The sequence below is a fragment of the Elephas maximus genome, chromosome 3 (assembly GCF_024166365.1).
Source record: "Elephas maximus indicus isolate mEleMax1 chromosome 3, mEleMax1 primary haplotype, whole genome shotgun sequence".
NCBI lineage: Eukaryota > Metazoa > Chordata > Mammalia > Proboscidea > Elephantidae > Elephas > Elephas maximus.
The window spans coordinates 156,138,324-156,157,502 of NC_064821.1; the positions used below are offsets into that span (position 1 = coordinate 156,138,324).

Genomic DNA, 19,179 nt, shown 5'->3' on the forward strand with positions numbered 1-19,179 from the left:
GGGGAAGAGCAGGTGGGAGTACGGAGTAAGATGTGTGTAAACATATATGTGACAGACTGATTGGATTTGTAAACGTTCACTTGAAGCTTAATAGAAGTTAATAAAAAAAAAAGTTTATTCTGTTTTCGTGTACAAAAGCCCAGCTGGTATTTGAAATACCTTTACCAGGAAAACGGTTATGACCACATCATCTCAACAGTGGAAGGTACTTGTTAGGCTGAGTGAGAGGCATTTCACCTTTTGCCCGGATGTGGGGCGCACTCAAGGTTTCCCTTAGACCTGGCTCCAGGTATGCACGCTGTCGGGGTTCCTTCCCTTCTGACCTCTAGCTGTAAGGCCCGCTGCCTTCCAGTTCTAGGCGCAGATGGGGAGCGATGCCCGTGCGGGGAATGAACTGCAAACCAAACGAAGCGCGCCAGTGAGTGACAAAATTAGCGCCAGACACTGCCGTGACTCGGATTCGAACCGAGGTTGCTGCGGCCACAACGCAGAGTACTAACCACTATACGATCACGGCGCACCACAAACCCGTCAGCGCTCACTGGTCTTTAAACTTTATTGTCATAAAAACATTCACACTGTTTTGTTCTTGAACAGCCACAGGTGCTCTGCTTTTCTCTCACTTCTTGCCATCTCTCAGCTCCTCCCTCCGCATTGTGCTGCAGGATAGAAACCTTTCTCTCCTCCCCAGCACCTGGCCCGAGTCTCTGCACCTGCCTCCTGGAGGTCTTGTTCTCGCCCACGCCTCCCTGCTTTCCTTCGCCCCTCTTCACCGCTCCCCTTTCCGCACTTATTTTCCGCGCTCGGGCCCAACTACCGCAAACGAGGCGAGTGGGGGGCTTCCATGGTGTGGGCGGGCGGGCGAAGGCGGAGCAGCAGTGTCTTGGACCCTATTGGGGTCAGGCAGGGGTTGCAGACCCGGGGTCTCCGGGGGTCGCAGGCATCTGAGGCGGAGGAGGAGCAAGGAGGGGCGAAGGCCATTCGGCTGCCCTCCTAGCTTCAGACTCACCCAACGCACTGATTTTAACGCGATCAACAACACCATTTGTCACCCCAACCTGCCGGATTTTCCGAGGGTTTGTGCAGGTCGTACTGCAGAAGGCCGCTGGCACCGTCCGGTGGTGCAAAGGCGTTCACTCCTTGTACAAACAAGTGGGGTCACCTGTGGTCTCTGTGGCGCAATCGGTTAGCGCGTTCGGCTGTTAACCGAAAGGTTGGTGGTTCGAGCCCACCCAGAGACGGTCCCCAGGTTTTTGCACGTGTTAAGATATTCCCAGAGTTTCTGCTCCATAAATCTTACTAGGGAAAGGCAGAGAGAAATGGTAGTCACCCTTCTATCCTCTTCGCTTGGAAACTGAGAACTCGGAAATGACTGAAAGAATCATGGGAGTTGTTTTTGACTAAGAAGTTTTTTTCCCCCCATATTATTTATTTGTAGTGTTATTTATTTAAGCCCCGGTGGAGTAGTGGTTGGAATCCCTGGTGACGTCGTGGTTAAGTGCTACGGCTGCTAACAAAAGAGTCGGCAGTTCGAATCCGCCAGGTGCGCCTTGGAAACTCTATGGGGCAGCTCTCCTCTGCCCTATAGGGTCGCTATGAGTCGGAATCGACTTGACGGCCCCGGGTTTTTGGTTTGGGTTGGTGTAGTGGGCTGCTAACCAAAAGGTCAGCAGTTTGAATCCAGCAGGCGCTCCTTGGAAACCCTGTGGGGCAGTTCTGTGTCCTATAGGTTCGCTATGAGTCCGAATCGACTCGACTGCAACGGGTTTGGGTTTAGCATTATTTATTTAACCCTCGCCATATACTTTGGAAATTAAGTTGGTTCTATGGTTTTATAATTACAAAAGAAGTTGTAATCACCATTAGTTATCTAGCTATCTATTTATAATCCCTCGTTCTGTTTCTTTAGCAACCCTCACTCACTAAGACTCCCATTAATTTGAGAAATCCCAGGTCAACGGCAGTGGTTCCCACTATCCTTCATAAAATCGCCACCACAGAATGCTTTGAGGATGCAAGGACAGGTCCCTTAAATGTATTTCTCACATACTTGTTAAAGGTAATGTCTTCCTGACCGTACCTGGGGCTGTAGATATGGGTGAATGAACATGTCTTACGTGATAAATTTCCTGTAGCTTTCTGATCCCCCTAAGGCTTTCGGTATTTTCCTCTACAATAAATGCATCAAAGACGTTCTGGCATTTCAAGTTCATTTACTGTAGGCCACCTTTGGGTGCAAGTTTTCAGTCAACTGCTTCAAGTGAACAATTTAGAATTGCTGGCAGCTGCTCAAAACACGGTGGCTCCAGAATTTCTATCTAGTGCACCTGTGTCAGTAAGTAAACCTAGCCGTATCCAACATTATGTTACTTCCGCCCTGCTTCTACCCCCTTAGGATCCATTTCCATAGATACACCGCAGGATTTAGGTTCATATAAAGTGGCATCAATCTTGCAGTACTTCTGGTTGTATTGCACCTTCCTATGGGTCATCACAGTTTGTGCATTTCCCTCTGGGACTTTCTGGGACTCGAGTCTGATTCTAGATCTAAAGCAATGAGAAAAAGTAGCACTCCGCTTTGAGGAGTAAAGACCAACTGTTTCCGCCCGGTTTCGAACCGGGGACCTTTCGCGTGTGAGGGGAACGTGATAACCACTACACTACAGAAACACCCGGGGAAACTCTCTGCTGCTCTTCTTTAACTTTTGCGGCTTTCAGTGGACGAAATTCAATCCCAGTTCGAAATTCCACTGCCAGCAGCAAAGTCCTGGAAAGGGCCTCAGTAAGCACCAAGCGAACCAAGGCTCACTGCATTTGCCTTGACTGGTCATTTCCCTCAAGGCTTAGCTTTAATGCCTCTTTGTTATCTCTTTCTCTTGTTCCTGCCACTTTCGTTTGCTTTTGGTGTGAGAACTCAAAGCAAACGTGTGGGGCCCCACTGTCCTTGTTTCGAGGGTAGGCGAGGAACCCTAAGCCAGGGAATATCGGGAGGCTCAGTCTCCTTTGCCCGAAGGGGTCGCTCGGTGCTTCCTGAGGCCCTTTTCTTTTTCAGTGTCAGCCGGTGGAGAAGGTTCAGGTGATAGAAGAGAACAAAGAGAACCTTTAGAACTCTCAGGAACTAAAACTAACATAAAGCATGTCTCGTTTGGTGCCCCGCCTCCCAAGCACCAGATGAGAATTGTGTCCTGGTCTGCCATCTGATTTAGAGCAGAGAAATGAGGTCTGGCTCAAGATGCTGAGTAATTGGAAGTCTTCTTGCAATGTTTTTCTCCCCCCCCCCCCCCCCCCCTTTTTCTCCTTACAAGGCTTTTGGCGAACACTTGTCTATCCGCAAAAGAAATCCTGTTTCCGCCCGGTTTCTAAACAGGGACTTTTCGCGCATAAGGCGAAGGTGATAAGCACTGCACTACGGGAACCAGGCGAGTAGGTTAACCTAAGAATTTGCCCATGAAAATTGTACGACCTGCAGTTTTCAAGTACCTTGGCTTCCAGCACAGAATATTCAACTACATTTGAAATTCGACTGCCAGCAGCAAAGTGCTGGAGAAAGCCCTCGGGAAAAGCACCAACAATCCCTCAGGCAAAGGAGTCTGCGGCTTCAGTTAGGACCTAATGTAGTTTTCTGCGCCTATCCGTTAAGCTAGGACTTGGAGGAGGGCCCTGCCCCGAGAGCTTCGAGATCCCGCAGCTCATTAGAGTTTCCATTTTCAGAACTAAGCTCTCTGGCTCTCCAGCTCCCCACAGCCCAGGAGCTGTGAAGGCTCTCGCCCCGGGGCTTCGGACCAGCGCCTCGGTGGCCCCTTTAATGGCGCTGGTTCCATGAAAAGATGTGCAATGTTATTCATCCCCCCACTTGCTGGTAGTTGCCATGGAGTTGGTTAGGACTCACGGCGACCACATGAGTGCAGTGCGGAACTGCCCCATAGGGTTTCAAGGCTGTAATTTGGTGCTGCCGTGGTTAAAGCGCTTGACTGCTAACTGAAAGGTCAGCAATTCGGATCCAGGAGCCGCTGTGCGGGAGAAAGATGTGGCAGCTTGCTTCTGTAAAGATCTCAGCCTTGGAAACCCTATGGGACAGTTCTACTCTGTCCTATAGGGTCGCTATGAGTCAGAATCAACTGGATGGCAACGAAGCGCCTCTGCGTGGGTTCCAAACACAAACCTTTCAGTTAATAGCCGAGTGCTCAACCGTTTGGCAGAAAACCGGAAAACAAGCATTGCTGAGGATGTGGAAAATTGGAACCCGCACCCATTGCTGAAGGGATTGTAAAATGGTACAGCCTCTGGAAATACGTTTGGCAGTTCCTCAAGAGTTAACCATAGAATTCCCAGATGACCCAACACCTCCACTACTAGGCATAGGCATATGCCCCCCAAAATTGAAAGCAAGAATGCAAACAGATATTTGTACACCAGTGTTCACTGTAGCATTATTCACATTATCCAAAAGGTGTAAACAACCCAAGTGTCCATCAGCAGATGAATGGATGAACAAAATGTGGCATATCCATACAATGGAATATTATTCAGCCATAAACAGGAAGTTGTGATACATGTTAAGACATGGAAGAACCTAGAAAAATTATGCTGTATGAAAGAAGCCAGATACAAAAGGACAAATATTATATGATCCCACTTACTTGGAATCTCTAAAATAGCAAATGCGTAGAGAACAAAGTTTATTAGTGGTTACCAGGGGCGGGTGGGAGGGAAAAAGGCAGGAAAAATTGCTTAAGGGGCACTGAATTTCTGTTAAGGATGTGGAAAAAGTCTGGAAACGGATAGTGGTGATGGTTCCGCAACATGGTGAACGTAATTACTGTCACTGAATTGTGCGCATAAAGTGGTTGAAATAGCAAGCGTTTTGTTATCTATTTTATCACACAGGCACACACGCAAAATGATCCACACGTCCGGGCCACCCAGGAACACCGGAAGCCTCCCTCCAGGCCCTACCCTGCACTTTCCCTGGGGCCTGACCTGCACTCTTTCCTCAGAAGCCCTTTTCCCTCAGCTCTTTGAAAATATCTAACAAGCAACACAGGCCAAACCAGCCTTGAAGACCTGCATTGGATTCTTTACAGAGGCCGAGAAGAGCGGGCTACTGGAGAACCACAAACTCACGGCGTGCGCCCCCGCATATCGCACGCCTGGGTAGGGCCCAGTTCAAGAAACGGAAAAAAAGCGCTTTTGAAGATTCTCTGCAGACAGAACCCGAAGGGAGTTGGTTTCTTGACCTCGAGAGGCCAGTCGAGCAAGGGGTCTCAGGCATGTCCCCAACTTCCCAAGACAGGGCAGGAACAGGCTGATTTTGAGGGACAGAGCCAAATAAAAGGGGCAAAGGCAGCCCAACCCCAGGCCTTGCAATTAAGGGTCTCGAACCCTAAGGTCTGAGCAAGCGGAGGGCCACGCCTTAAACTGATCTCCCGCCTTTATCAGTAGAGCCCTTCGTCTAAATTCATCGCTCAGGAAAGGGAGGAACTGTATAGACCAACGTCCACATTTGACGGACAAAAAACCAAAAGGTCTACTGCGGTCGAGTCTATTCGGACTCACAGCGAGCGCGGTAGAACAGCCCCAAACGGTTTCCAAAGAGCGGCTGGTGGAGTCCAACTACGGACTCTACATAGCAGCCTGAGCTCTCAATCACTGTACTACCGTGGAGAACACGAAAATTCCCTAATAATTAGATGTGGGGTGTGAGGAAAAGACCGGCGCCAAGGAGAGCTCGCACTTTTTGCCTGAGCATATGGAAGGGTGGAGTTGCCATCAACAAAGATGGGAAAAAAGGCAGGGGCAGCAGAATTTCGGGGGCAAATCCGGAGTTCAATAAGGGGTCCCGGGGCCCTGGTTCAAAGAGTTATTCATCCAGGCTGTCTCCGTTTCTGTATGCATCTGAACCCTTTTTGATGTTGGAGTTCTTGGGCGCTCATGCTCGGCCCTCTTCCCATCCTGGGCACCTCCTCCCTGCAGGCTCGTGCCCTCCGCTGGACCCCAGCCACCGTCTCTTCACACGCTGCCGCCGCACAAAGGCGCACCTCTATGTCAGGTCTGAAGTGCGGCGGCGAGGAAGAGCCAGTTCACTCCGAAACTTGCGGAGACCTGACAGCCCTCGGCGTGCTGCAGGCTGACGGGCGTTTTCGAGAAGACAGGAGGAAAGGGCCTTGGGGGACGATCGCAGGAGTAGAGGGTAGGCGTCCTGGCTTCCCGAGTTTGGTGAGAAGAGATGTACTATCTGCAGGCGGGGGATTACACCAGCCCCAGCAGGTCCCTGGTGGTCTAGTGGCTAGGATTCGGCGCTTTCACCGCCGCGACCCAGGTTCGATTCCCGGCCAGGGAAAGCTGTTTTGCGCCCTCTCTCCTCCGCCTGTTTGATGCAGAAGAGTCCCAGAATTGCCCAGGCTTGGAGAGGTGAGAGGCGATGAGCAACTGTTCAGCGGCTTGGGGCTCCCAACAGCTGTACCTTGCCCTTGGCCACCAGGAACCTTCACCGCTCCTGTGGTCCTCATCTTGGAAACCTAACCTTTCGCTCTCAGATTGTTCATCTCCAGAGAACAAAGTAGAACCTGTGACAAGAGCTCCAAATCTCCTTTTTCAAAACAATTGCAAACATAAAGTTGAAAGAGTAGTGACTTTATGCTTCACGCACTTACCAATGAACGTTTTCCACATTAGCTTTGTCCATCTCTCCATATGTATGTATTTTCTACCCCATTTCAAAGTAACTTGCAGATATCTCAGGATCCTTTGGTTACTCCTTTCCTTTGGCAATACCCCTCTAAACCAGCCTCTTGGGGACTTCTCCTCTTTATCCTCTCAAAGAGGTCCCTCTTGCTCCTTGAGCATAAACTCTCAGGTGTGACCTGGAGCCCCTCCAGGAATTACAAAGACCCCAATCACTGGGAAAATCTCAGGTGTTTAGAGATTCTCTCTCAGAAACCAGGGAAAAAGTCCAAATCCTTTGAGTAAAAATTAATTGTACACTCCACAGACATGCTCATTCGCCCCTACTTTTATCCCCTGGAAAGGTCAGAAGACACTACCTTCAACAAGGCTGTGAGAAATAGATCCTACAGAACTGTTTTCACATCCTCAGAGAACTCTATGGTGGTCATTTGATGAAAGACAGTGGGAACTGCTACCATGGAACTGGGATCATTGAAATGAATGGGGATGATGGGAAGATGGGATTGGAAGGGTCAAGTCACAACATTTAACCTTAAAGGACAAGGTGACCTCAGTTACTACGTTGAGTACAGAGCTGAAGCAGTAATCAGAATGGTCTGTCCCTCAAAGCTCTTTGGCATTAACTCCTTGGTCGGTGTCTCTAGAAATGCAATAGATGGGCAACCTATTAACGTCTTACTTGATTTGCATAAGCAGAAACACACTAAGTCTGGTGAACGTAGTCTGACTTGAATCACAGCAATAGACAGTGACAGACCCTCAACAAATTCACAAGCACAGAGCTCTTTGAATGAAAGAGAGGTAGATCCCCTCAAGGAAGAACCTGTTTATACAGTCAAAAATCAATTCTCTTAGGGTTTTACCAAAATGGCGTATTCCCACCAAAGTTATCTGAGTAGGATGACCTCTTAGTAAATATTATTTTATAGCAGAATATTTGGAATTTACACCATAACAGTATAAGTACTTAGGTGTGTTATTAGTTCATTTTCATAAGCAAAAAATATTTTAGAAGGGTTGTCATCAGGGTTGATCATCAGTGAAACTAGAGTGAGGCAAGTTTAGAATGTGAACATCTATTTGACTTTGACTATCATGAGATTTACCTTTCCCAGGAAGGAAAAGTAGATTAATGTGTATTGAAACAGGACTTAACATTTTTAGAGGAGTAGATAAAATTATTTATAGGTTGTTTTAGTTACCAATTGGGAAAATTCTTAAGGTAATCACTGGGTTGGTAATGTGTGGTGGTTCAGGTTGTGTGTCAACTTGGCTGGGCCATGATTCTCAGTGGTTTGGCATTCATGTAATGATGTAATCTGGCAGTTATATAGTGATGTAGTCATCCTGCATGATGTGATCTGACATGATAAGCCAATCAGTGGTAAGGGGATTTTCTTCAGAGGTGTGGCCTGCATCCAATATATGTATAGATGTTTTGCCAAACCTTGCTTGCTTGCTCTGGATCCTGCATCTAGCTGGTCACCGTCTGACATCCAGTTCTTGGGACTTTAGGTAGCAGCCTGCCACCTTACCTGCCAGTCTTGGGTTCATGAGCCCTTGCAGGTACATGAGATGGGAGAAGCCTCCAGCCTGATGTCTGACCCATGGACTTGGGACTTGCTACCCCGTACAACCATGTGAGCAATTTCCTTGAGATAAAGTTCTCTCTTTATACCCATATATAGCTATATGTGTGTGTATATATATATATATGTATATATACACATATATACATATATATACACACACACAGTTATGTATGCATACACTCACACACACACCCCCATACACATGCTTCGCTGGTTTTGCTTCTCTCGAGTATCCGGCCTGAGACATTTGGTACTGAGAGTGGCTCCAGAGGAACAGAATCACAAGGATGAGTTTCCTAAATTGGTCCTCAAGACTGGCTAGTCCTAAAAGTACTGACAACTCTACCTCCAGTAGTAAACAGGTTGCTGCTAATCCATGGCATGAGGTGGCAATTTTAATATGCCAAATATCAACAGAAAGAGATCACGTATTGGTGAGAAGCGAGGCTCTGGGTGATCACACGTTTCAAAAATTTCCACAGTTTTGTCAGAATGAGAAGTACAGAAGCTGGTTGGTTGGTCCTCCTTTCATTAGACGAAGTGATAAGAGAGAGGAGCTCAGGGCTTCAGAGTTACAGTTCAAGCGCCACATAAAACACCTCAAAGTTGCAACTTGCTTCCTGAAAGAAAGCCTTATTTCTTATAGTAACAGAGCTGATATTGCCGAAAATCTAACACAGAATCTTATTGTAAGAGTGGCTGAATTACAATGCCAAATGAATTCTCAACTTTGAATGGTGTCTGAAGTTAAAGTGAGGGCATTGATTGAGAAGAAATGGAACCCTATAGGACAGAACAGAAGTGGCGCATAAAGTTTCCAGGGAGTGCCTGGTGGATTTGAACTGTGGACCTGTTTTGTGAGGAGACTTAGCACTTCAGCACTATGCCACCACACTTTGCATATTAGGTATGGGAGATAGGAAATAACGTCGAAGGTAGGTTTTTTTTTTCCCCCCTTAATTGTGAAATATAAGAAAAGTATACAGGTTTCTGCTTTGAGCCATGTTGTTGTTAGAGAAAATGGTATTTACTGTTCTAACTTAAACCACTAGAAGACAAGACAAAATATGTGAAATAGCTCTTTGGAGGCACTGTACCACAGGAAGTATATGACAGAGCTCAGACTAAGGCAGTAACAGTGTATGTTTCCACCAGGCTGAATGGAAAGAGCATCTAACACATGTGGCAGGAAGGAGAGTCTTCAGAAGGGGTAATGCCTTAATACCCTGTCCACATTAGCCTAGAATATTCTGAACTTGCCCCAACAAAGCTTAAAAGCAAGCCTGGAAAGAATGAAATTGTTTGCAAGTCACTTCACGGCATCCCAGAGCAAAGTCCTAAAATATTTAAAGGAGTATATGAAGAAAAACTTTTGAGTAACCCTGATGTAGGAAAACACGATCCATAAGCATGAGAAAAATCAAATAACAGAAATAACAGATGACAGAATCAGTAGACAAGATATTAAAACAGCTATTATAAACACACTGTATAGGTTCAGAAAAATGGAGGAAAGCACGAGCTTCATGAGGAGAGAAATAAAAAATAGAGATTCAAATAAGTCCTGTTGGACTTCCTGGCAGCCTTTGTGACAGACTCCATCTTGGTTCCAGCAAGCTCTGTGAGGAAGTCCATCTTGAATTCTAACTTCCTGTGCATTTGATTTTCATAATCCCTCCCCTTCTCCTGGAAATCTCAACCCATCTAACGAATAAAGATAATGCCTTCTCCCCTCCCCCCAAAAACTTTTATAAGCCCCAGGGAATCCTTTCTTCATTGAGAGACTGGAGGCTAGCTAGGTAGAAATCCCTCTCCCTCTCTCCTTCCGGAGCCTTTTACTTTCTTTCTGTCCCTAATAAACCTTTGCTCATGTGGAACCTCTGAGCCTCTCCTGGTCATTCCTGGTCACACAGAGCTTAGTCCTGAGCTGGGAAGCCTTGCCCTGTAACAATTTCTACAGATGACACAAACCCCAGAACCTTTAAAGAGTGATATATATGACTACATCAAAATTTCAATTCAAATACAAATGATGAACTTTAAAAACATTCTACATAACAACGAAATTATTTTTCTTTTCATTGTTGCTGTTGTTAGGTGCCACTGAGTCGGTTCTGACTCATAGCAACCCTACTTAAAACAGAATGAAACACTGCCCGGTTCTGTGCCATCTTCACAATCGTTACGCTTGTGCCCATTGTTGTAGCCACTGTGTTAATCTGTCCTGTTGAGGGTCTTCCTCTTTTTCGATGACCTTTTTTTAGTATGTATTTTTATCAAAGTAATATACGCCCAAAAGTTTGTTATGAAAAACTGAAGTCCCCTGATCCCTTTCTACATTTCCTGTTCTCCAGAGAAAACCACTTTCAACCCATATAACCAATTATCTGGCTATTTCTTTCTTTAAAGAAACATTGTTACGCCTTGATTTTCCAGTCTACCCCCTGCAGACAGCCTGCAAGGTGAAAAAATGAGGGCATCTAAGTTGGTGCCTGCATCAACTGCTAGTCAACACCAAGGGAGCCACCAAGGCGCTTCACTTGACTTCCACTCAGTTGCCCACCGATTCAATCCACCTCACCCCTCCACACTGTGGAAGGAAACTTTGCAAGAACAAATGCCAGGCAAGCTGCTTTGAGGTTTATCGGTGGGACCGGGTTTGGGTTTTCGGGTGGGTCAGGAAGGGATGGGATCGCTCCTGAGTGAGGAGCGTGGTGGTCCACACCCAGCAACTGAAACTGCTGCTGTGAACGCCCAGTTCCTCTGCCTTCCCCTCCCTACTTTCTCATTTTTTTCTTTCCTATTCTCCCCTTTGTTTTTTCCTGTCTCTTCTCCTTCCTCAGCTATTTTCTGAGGGTTTCTGGAATCTCAGTTTCTGAGGAGGAGAGAAGAGGACGAAGGGACAGGCTGCGAGGCCTAAAAGGCCGCGGGGAGCAAGAGGGGGATCTGGAGCAGCTGAGTGCTCTGGGGAGCCTGGGGCTCCCCTCCTGTTTCTTCCCTTCCAGTCTGAAACCTTTCTGGCTTCTAAATGACCATCAGGAGGGGGACACGGAAAAGGGGGTAACGAGTTTCATTCACTAAAGATTAAAAAAAAAAAAAACTTTAATTAAACCCCCTGTATTCAGAGTCCAGAGTGCTCACCATTACACCATGGAACCCCCTCAGAAGTTGATGACTGCATCCCAACACCAGACCTGATTTCCATTGCTGTCCAGTGGATTTTGACTCGTACCTATGAGTATCGCAGCAAAAACCCAGACCCAATAACACTACTGTCAAGTTGATTCCAACTTATATATATGACTATCTCAATAAAAACCAAAAACAGCAAGCCCGTTTCCATCAAGTTGATTACAACTCATCTCAATAACCCAGACCCAGTGCCGTCGAGTCGATTCCAAGTCACAGCACCTTATAGGACAGAGTAGAACTGCCCGTAGAGTTTCCAAAGATCTCAGTAGAGGTGTGTAAATACTAATTTAGCATCCATAGTTTCCACAGACTAATCTCAAGGCAGTCCTCTGTCAGACAGGACTTGAGTACGGTTGACCTGTGTGAGTGGGCTCACCGGTCTTGCTTTCTCTGCCTCTCTCCTTTTATTGACTTCCATCATTTCATTCAGAGCCCTGGTGGCCCAGTGCTTAAGAGTTTGGCTGGTAACTGAAAAGGCTGGAAGTTTGAATTCAACAGTCGCTCCTTGGAAACCTTATGGGAGCAGTTCTATTCTGTAATATAGGGTCACTTTCAGCTGGATGGATGGCAAAAAAAAAAAAAAATCATTCGCATCTTGGGAAACGAGGTAAAATTCACTTTGGGTTTAGGGCAATAGCACAGCTCTTTAAGTCTCCATCATAAACCACAAACTCTGCCTCATTTGCCAGTGTTTCCTGTCCCAAGGTGAAGTTTCTGCAAACAATAGTGTTATTTCCTTTTCTCTGCCTTCACCCATTTCTCATTGCCCAGGGAGGGCAGATGATTGTCAGGGCAGGACTTGGGACTTTGTGTGTCCCTTGGGCAAACAGCTCCCATTACACTCCAAAGCCACCACAGCTTCCTATGTAGAGTATAGAAAGGTGTGTCAGCAGTGGTTTATCTGGAAGTGGGTTCACGAGACAGGATAACTTTCATTTTCTTCTTTATATACTTCTTTTTTTAGTAAGTTTTCTTACAACAAGCATCTATTTGTCAGATTTACAATAAAACAATTAACAATGCTTAACATTTACACACTTAGACAAACCAGACTAACCTCATCTGCTGTAACTCAAAATTGATCACACGCTCTTGAGGCTGTAAAGACAGAGGTCCGACACTTATACAGCCACAGTCTGTTTTCTAAGAGCTTGGCCTCGTCCATCACATTGCAATATCTCAATATGTCATTCATTGTTTTTTTTTAGATGTTTTCTAAAATGTAGTGTAAAGAATTTAACTGTATCCAAGGAATTTTATCTTTGTCCTTGGTTTCTAAGGGATAACTCTAAACCAAAAACCAAAACAAAACAGCAAACTATTGCTGTCAAGTCAATTCCAACTCATATACACATTTATGTAGTACAGGGCAGACCTGCCCAATAGATTTTCCGAGGATGTAAGTCCTTAGGGAAGCAGATTGACACAACTTTCTCCAGTAGAGTGCTAGTGGATTGAAACCACTGACCTTTGGATTAGCAGCCCAGCACTTACCCACTGTCCCACCAGGGCTCCTTGAGATAACTCTAAACTCTTGGAATTTGCTAAGTAATTGAGATTCCTTTGTTTACTATGAAGCCCTGGTGGTGTAGTGGTTAAGTGCTAAGGCTGCTAACCAAAAGGTCAGCAATTTGGATCCAGCAGGCACTCCTTGGAAACTCTATGGGACAGTTCTACTGTGTCCTATAGGGTCGCTGTGAGTCGGAATGGACAACAGGTTTGTTTACTATAGGCCTCCAGACCACACCTGAAGGTTTATGCTAATAAAGCAACTCAGATGGGGGCTGGCCAACCTAGAAAGACCACCTCCTGTTATCAGCCAATTTGGGGGGAGGTGGGTAAGTTTTGCTGGAACATCCATATGTAGTGGATACAGGCCACACCCCTCAGAAAACTCTTACAACTGATTGGCCAATCACATGAGATCACATCATGGAAGTGAATACACTATATTACATTGTGAAAAAGCAGTACGTCCAGCATCTGCCAAACCACTGAGAATCATAACCTAATCAAAAAAAAGTTGACATATAATATTAACCATCATGGGTCTTATGTCCTCAACCTACCATCATGTGGCTGGCTGATAGTCCCACCTCCACTGGGGACTGGTGTCATATCAGGGACTCAGAGTTGTTTTCCCCTGTTGGTTTTGGGCACTGAGTAGTGGCTGTAGCCAGATTAGCCTTGGTGAGTGGAAGCCCATGTCACTGAGCCCATGCATAATTTCTATCACTGCTGCTAGGCCACTTTATGAGCCCTTTGAGCAGTCCTAGAATTTGCATTTGGTTTCTTTTGATGGTTTTCACACCTCCATTATCTATCAGATCACTCAGTGAAATCATGTTTTCTGTATGCGTGTGTGCAATACCTGCTTTGAAGTCTGCTAAATCTAACATCTGGGACATTTTTGAGCTGAGAGTTGGTTTCTATTGACTTATTTTTGCTTTGAATATGAGTCACATGTTTCTTTGAATGTATAGTATTTTTTAATTATTAGACACTTTGAATGATACATTGTAGTGTGTTCTGATATCTTTCTCCAGAGTATCAATTTTTGTTCTAGGATACCTTATGGGCAGTTCTACTCTGTCATATAGGGTCACTATGAGTTGGAATTGATTTGATGGCACACGACAACAACAACAAGCATTTTGATTACTGGCTGATTACCTTACATTTGTAGAAGACTGGATTTAGGCTTTAAGATGAATCTGTGGAAAGTTCAAGGTGTTTACCAAAACCCTCACCTTGTTGGAACTCCACCTCCAAACTGTGACTCCTCTGCAGCTCTTCTCAGGGGTTGGTTTGCACTTTGTTAGGGCCTGTCATATAAGTAAATCTTATATTAGGGTATGGGTTGTGCTCTTCAAGTACAGTCTTCTGGAGAGAGTCTCAGCTGGATGCTCAGTGGTAAAGAGTTAACAAAGCTTGAATTCCAACATTACCTGGTACTGATCTCTAGGACCTCTGTTCTGTTCTCCATCCTGTAGCATCTGTCCTCTGGCGAGCCTGGGTAGTACTTGCCTGCACATGAGCAGCCCAGCACTCAGCAAATAGCCTGTAGAGGACCCCCATATGGAATTCTGAAAATTGACCTCTAAATGGTTTTCTCCCTTCTGGTGCTCTAATCTTTCCGTACTCTGGTCTCTGCCTCCTCATGTGAACACCATGCTCTGCTGGGATTTCAGCTTGCTGTACCACCATCAGGAATTCTCCCAAACCCTCTCTCAGTGATCACAGTCTTGCACTGCTTCCGTCCAACATCTGTAAACTGGAGCCTCATATATTGTCATTTTTATGGTTATTTAAAGGAAGAAGACTAATTTGGGAGGAGTTACTATGTCATAGCTACAGGTGAACAGAGCGGTGCACAGGCTTCAGCAGACCACCTTTAAACGGGGGTTTTTCCACATTGATGACTGATTCTTGTCAGTGCCTTTGCAAGTGAGGGTTTAATCACATGTGTTACTGATTTCAAAATAATTTGAGCATCATTTTCCACATTTACAAATGACCTGGACCAAGGATTTTCTTTTTATTTTCTTAATGAGTACAATAAAAAATGACCTGGGACTGCTGGGTTTACTTTCAGCATGATGGTCTCAAAATACCTAGGCTGAATACCCTGTCCTCTGGGGATAATTCAATACTTCTAACTCTCCTAGAACCACAAGAGAGAGGATTAGCAAAAGGAGACCTGTAAAGCACCAACACTGGTCCTGTTAGAGAGGACTGGGCCTAGGCTGAGCAGGTGCAGTAGAAAATAACATTCCCAGAATGGGGAGGCAGGTGGAGGGATGAGAGGCCACCATGAGGGGCAAAGGTGGGGAGGAGAGGCCCAGAGAGACAAGCTGCCTTTACTGGGGCCAGTGAATAGATACAGTGAATAGACAGACTGAATAGGTGGGGTCTTCTTCACTTTTCTCTTCATTCTCACAATCCTGTCCCTCTTCCCTCTGAACCTCCCTCTGGATAATCTTCTCCATCACTGTCTAGGCAGGGCGGAGGCAGAGGTCTGGTCCCACTGCATCTTCTCTCCCATACAAGCTAACCTTTCTTCTATAGGGACCCATTTTGGGGCGTTGTTGAAGCCTGTACATCTTTCTTGGAATAATGGCTTTTAATGTGTAGAACAGAACACTTAGAATGACAAAAAGAGGCAACTGTCAAATCTAGTTATCTTTGTGAGCCTTCCAAGTCTGATAGGAGAGTGAAATAGCACCAACCCTCCGAACATAGGAAGCACCATAGACCCAAGACCCCAGAATTGGGGTAGTCCAAAATAAGAAATCTGAAATTCAGTCACTCTCAGGGAAATTTAAACTTTCAGACATCATTCTTTTTTACTCGCCAAACAAAAAAAGCAGTAGTTCCCAGCAGTAGAGTTCCAAGAGGAAGGACCACCGGACCCCTCATGGCCACCCCAGGGATTTGCATGTCCCCAGGAGCAGCCATACCCTGATCCAAATAAAAGACACTGACTGGAAGCTGGGCGGTAGTGAAGACCTTGAAATTAGAAGCCCTGCACCTTGCAGACTGAAGAAGCAGGATGATGAAAAGCTGTGAGCTTCTCTTCTCCCTAGGTAGCAGCCTGAGATCAGTTGCCGAAATGTAAGATACCTGGGCGCGTTTCCGACGACGAAAGTGAGGTTTGCAGGGAGTTTAATGGATTTCCTCGGTTCCAGGACCGGTAGGGACTAAGTCACTGTTCCAGCCCCCTGAACTTCTTGCTTCAGAGCACAAGAGGGGAGCCGGGCAGTGGATTGAAACTGCTGCGCAGAAGGGGCATCCGACTGCGGGAGCGACTCCGCCCTCCCTTGGTCCTCTGAGAATGGCCTCCGCCTTTGCTCTTTTCCTCCAGGCGGAACTCCAGGCGTTCACGGAAAGAAAGGGTCTATTCCAAGCTACCCCATAAGGTCCTACCGAGACTTACCACGGATCCACCCTCTTGGTCCTGTTACTGGAATGTGCAAGCTTTCCACGACCATCGTGGGTACTTTTCTCCCAGTTCTTTAGGCACAAGAGAAAGTTCCCGGCGCTCCAAGTGCACCTACTGTTCATCTCCCTCCTCTTCCTTACTGCGTGGTCGGAGCTGTACGCTCTTCACTTCGTTTCTGAAGGCTCTGGAAGAAATACTACAGCAAAAGAAACACACTTATTAATAAACATAACTTTAGTTAAGTTTATTATCGATCCAAAAAGAGAGAGAATTCAAGTTTGCAAGTAGCACACAAAGGTCTACAAAGCTATACTGGTTTTGCAGCTCCATATATAATTAAAGTAACAGCTGTACATTACCCTAGTGTTAGTGAACAATCAGCTTTACTCAAGTTAAGCTGGTATGAACCTTACTCTGACGCTCTGCCCATCCTAATTCCTTACCAGTACCTCCTACGGTTGCCCATGACAATAATGCACTTCACACTTCACTTGGTTAGTTACTTTCTCAACGTCCTCGTCCTCGGAAAGTCCCAGAGCGCAAAGAGGGGGCGGGGGTGGGCGGTTGGGGCGTGGACCCCGGGCAGGGAGGCTGGGGCAGATCTCAGAGGCCTCAGAACGCGGAGCCCTGCAGGGCGGTGTTTTGTGGTGCATCCTCCCCTGCTGGTGGTGAGCAGCCACTGTGCGTCTCCCACTGAGAGAGGGTGTGGGTATCGCAGTCCCCCAGCTTACTGGGGCTCGATGTCAACGCCCAAATGTGTCCAAAGGCAGGACTCTCGGCCTAAGTGTCTCTTATACTACCAGTCTCTGGAGCGTGCCTGGTTGAACAGGCCAGAACAATATTAAGAGGTCCTCAGCCTGAGCTTAAAGGACAATTCTTGACATCAGATAGTAAATTTGGAAAAAGAGGGCTCTGTGTGTCTGTGGTGCAATTGGTCAGCGCATTTGGCTGTTAACCAAAAATTGGTGGTTCGAACCCACCCACGGATGTTATGCTTTACTTTAAGCTCTTTGTAGTTGCTTAATAGCTGCTTCACAGCAACACACAAGCCCCCACAGTACGACAAAGTGACAGACTTTTGTGTTGCTGTGATGCTGGAAGCTACACCACCAGTATTCAGGTACCAGCAGGGTCACCCATGGAGGACAGGTTTCAGCTGAGCTTCCAGACTAAGACAGACTAGGAAGAAGGACCCGGCAGTCTACTTCTGAAAAGCATTAGCCAGTGAAAACCTTATGAATAGCAGCAGAACATTGTCTGATATAGTGCTGGAAGATGAACCCACTAGGTTGGAAGACACTCAAAAGATGACTGACGAAGAGCTGCCTCCTCCAAAGTACAGTTGACCTTAATGATGTGGATGGAGTAAAGCTTTCGGGACCTTCATTTGCTGATGTGGCACGACTCAAAAAGAGAAGAAAGAGCTGCAACCATCCATTAATAATCGGAACCTGGAATGTACGAAGTATGAATCTAGGACAATTGGAAATCATCAAAAATGAGATGGAACTCATAAACATTGATATCCTAGGCATTAGTGAACTGAAATGGACTGGTAATGGCCATTTTGAATTGGACAATCATATCGTCTACTATGCTGGGAATGACAACTCGAAGAGGAATGGTGTTGCATTCATCATCAAAAAGAACATTTCAAGATCTATCCTGAAGTACAACGCTGTCAGTGATAGGATAATATCCATACGCCTACAAGGAAGACCAGTTAATACGACTGTTATTCAAATTTACGCACCAACCACTAGGGCCAAGGATGAAGAAATAGAAGATTTTTATCAGCTGCTGCTGTCTGAAATTGATCAAACATGTAATCAAGATGCATTGATAATTACTGGCGATTGGAATGCGAAAGTTGGAAACAAAGAAGAAGGCTCAGTAGTTGGAAAATATGGCCTTGGTGTTAGAAAAAATGCTGGAGATCAAATGATAGAATTTTGCAAGTCCAACGACTTCTTCATTCCAAATACCTTCTTTCACCAACATAAACAGTGACTATACACATGGACCTCGCCAGATGGAACACACAGAAATCAAATTGACTACATCTGTGGCGAGAGACGACGGAAAAGCTCAACATCATCAGTCAGAACAAGGCCAGGGGCCGACTGTGGAAAAGACCATCAATTGTTCATATGCAAGTTCAAGCTGAAAATGAAGAAAATCACAGCAAGTCCACAAGAGCCAAAATATGACCTTGAGTATATCCCACCTGAATTTAGAGACCATCTCAAGAATAAATTTGACGCATTGAACACTAGTGAGCGAAGACCAGACAAGTTGTGGAATGACATCAAGGACAACATCCATGAAGAAAGCAAGAGGTCACTGAAAAGACTGGAAAGAAAGAAAAGACCAAGGTGGATGTCAGAGGAGACTGTGAAACTTGCTCTTGAGTGTCGAGCAGCTAAAGGAAGAGGAAGAATTGATGAAGTAAAAGAACCGAACAGAAGATTTCAAAGCGCCTCTTGAGAAGACAAGGTAAAGTATTACAATGACATGTGCAAAGAGCTGGAGATGGGAAACCAAAAGGGAAGAACACACTCAGCGTTTCTCAAGCTGAAAGAATTGAAGACAAAATTCAAGCCTCGAGTTGCAATAGTGAAGGATTCAATGGGGAAACTGTTAAATGATGCAGGAAGCATCAAAAGAAGATGGAAAGAATGCACGGAGTCATTATACCAAAAAGAATTAGTCGATATTCAACCATTTCAAGAGATGGCATATGATCAGGAACCAACGGTACTGAAG

The 19,179-nt window shown here is 45.8% G+C and overlaps 4 non-coding genes across 4 annotated transcripts; 2 read left to right on the forward strand and 2 right to left on the reverse strand.

The window, feature by feature from the left end:
• Nucleotides 1-445: 445 nt before the first annotated feature.
• Nucleotides 446-517, reverse strand: TRNAH-GUG (transfer RNA histidin (anticodon GUG)). Its single transcript has one exon. It is a non-coding gene; the product is annotated as a tRNA-His (tRNA).
• A 650-nt stretch (nucleotides 518-1,167) lies between these two features.
• On the forward strand, nucleotides 1,168-1,241 carry TRNAN-GUU (transfer RNA asparagine (anticodon GUU)). The gene has a single exon. It is a non-coding gene; the product is annotated as a tRNA-Asn (tRNA).
• Nucleotides 1,242-2,597: 1,356 nt separating this feature from the next.
• TRNAV-CAC (transfer RNA valine (anticodon CAC)) lies at nucleotides 2,598-2,670 on the reverse strand. Its single transcript has one exon. It is a non-coding gene; the product is annotated as a tRNA-Val (tRNA).
• Nucleotides 2,671-6,268: 3,598 nt separating this feature from the next.
• On the forward strand, nucleotides 6,269-6,340 carry TRNAE-UUC (transfer RNA glutamic acid (anticodon UUC)). The gene has a single exon. It is a non-coding gene; the product is annotated as a tRNA-Glu (tRNA).
• The last annotated feature ends 12,839 nt before the right edge of the window (nucleotides 6,341-19,179 follow it).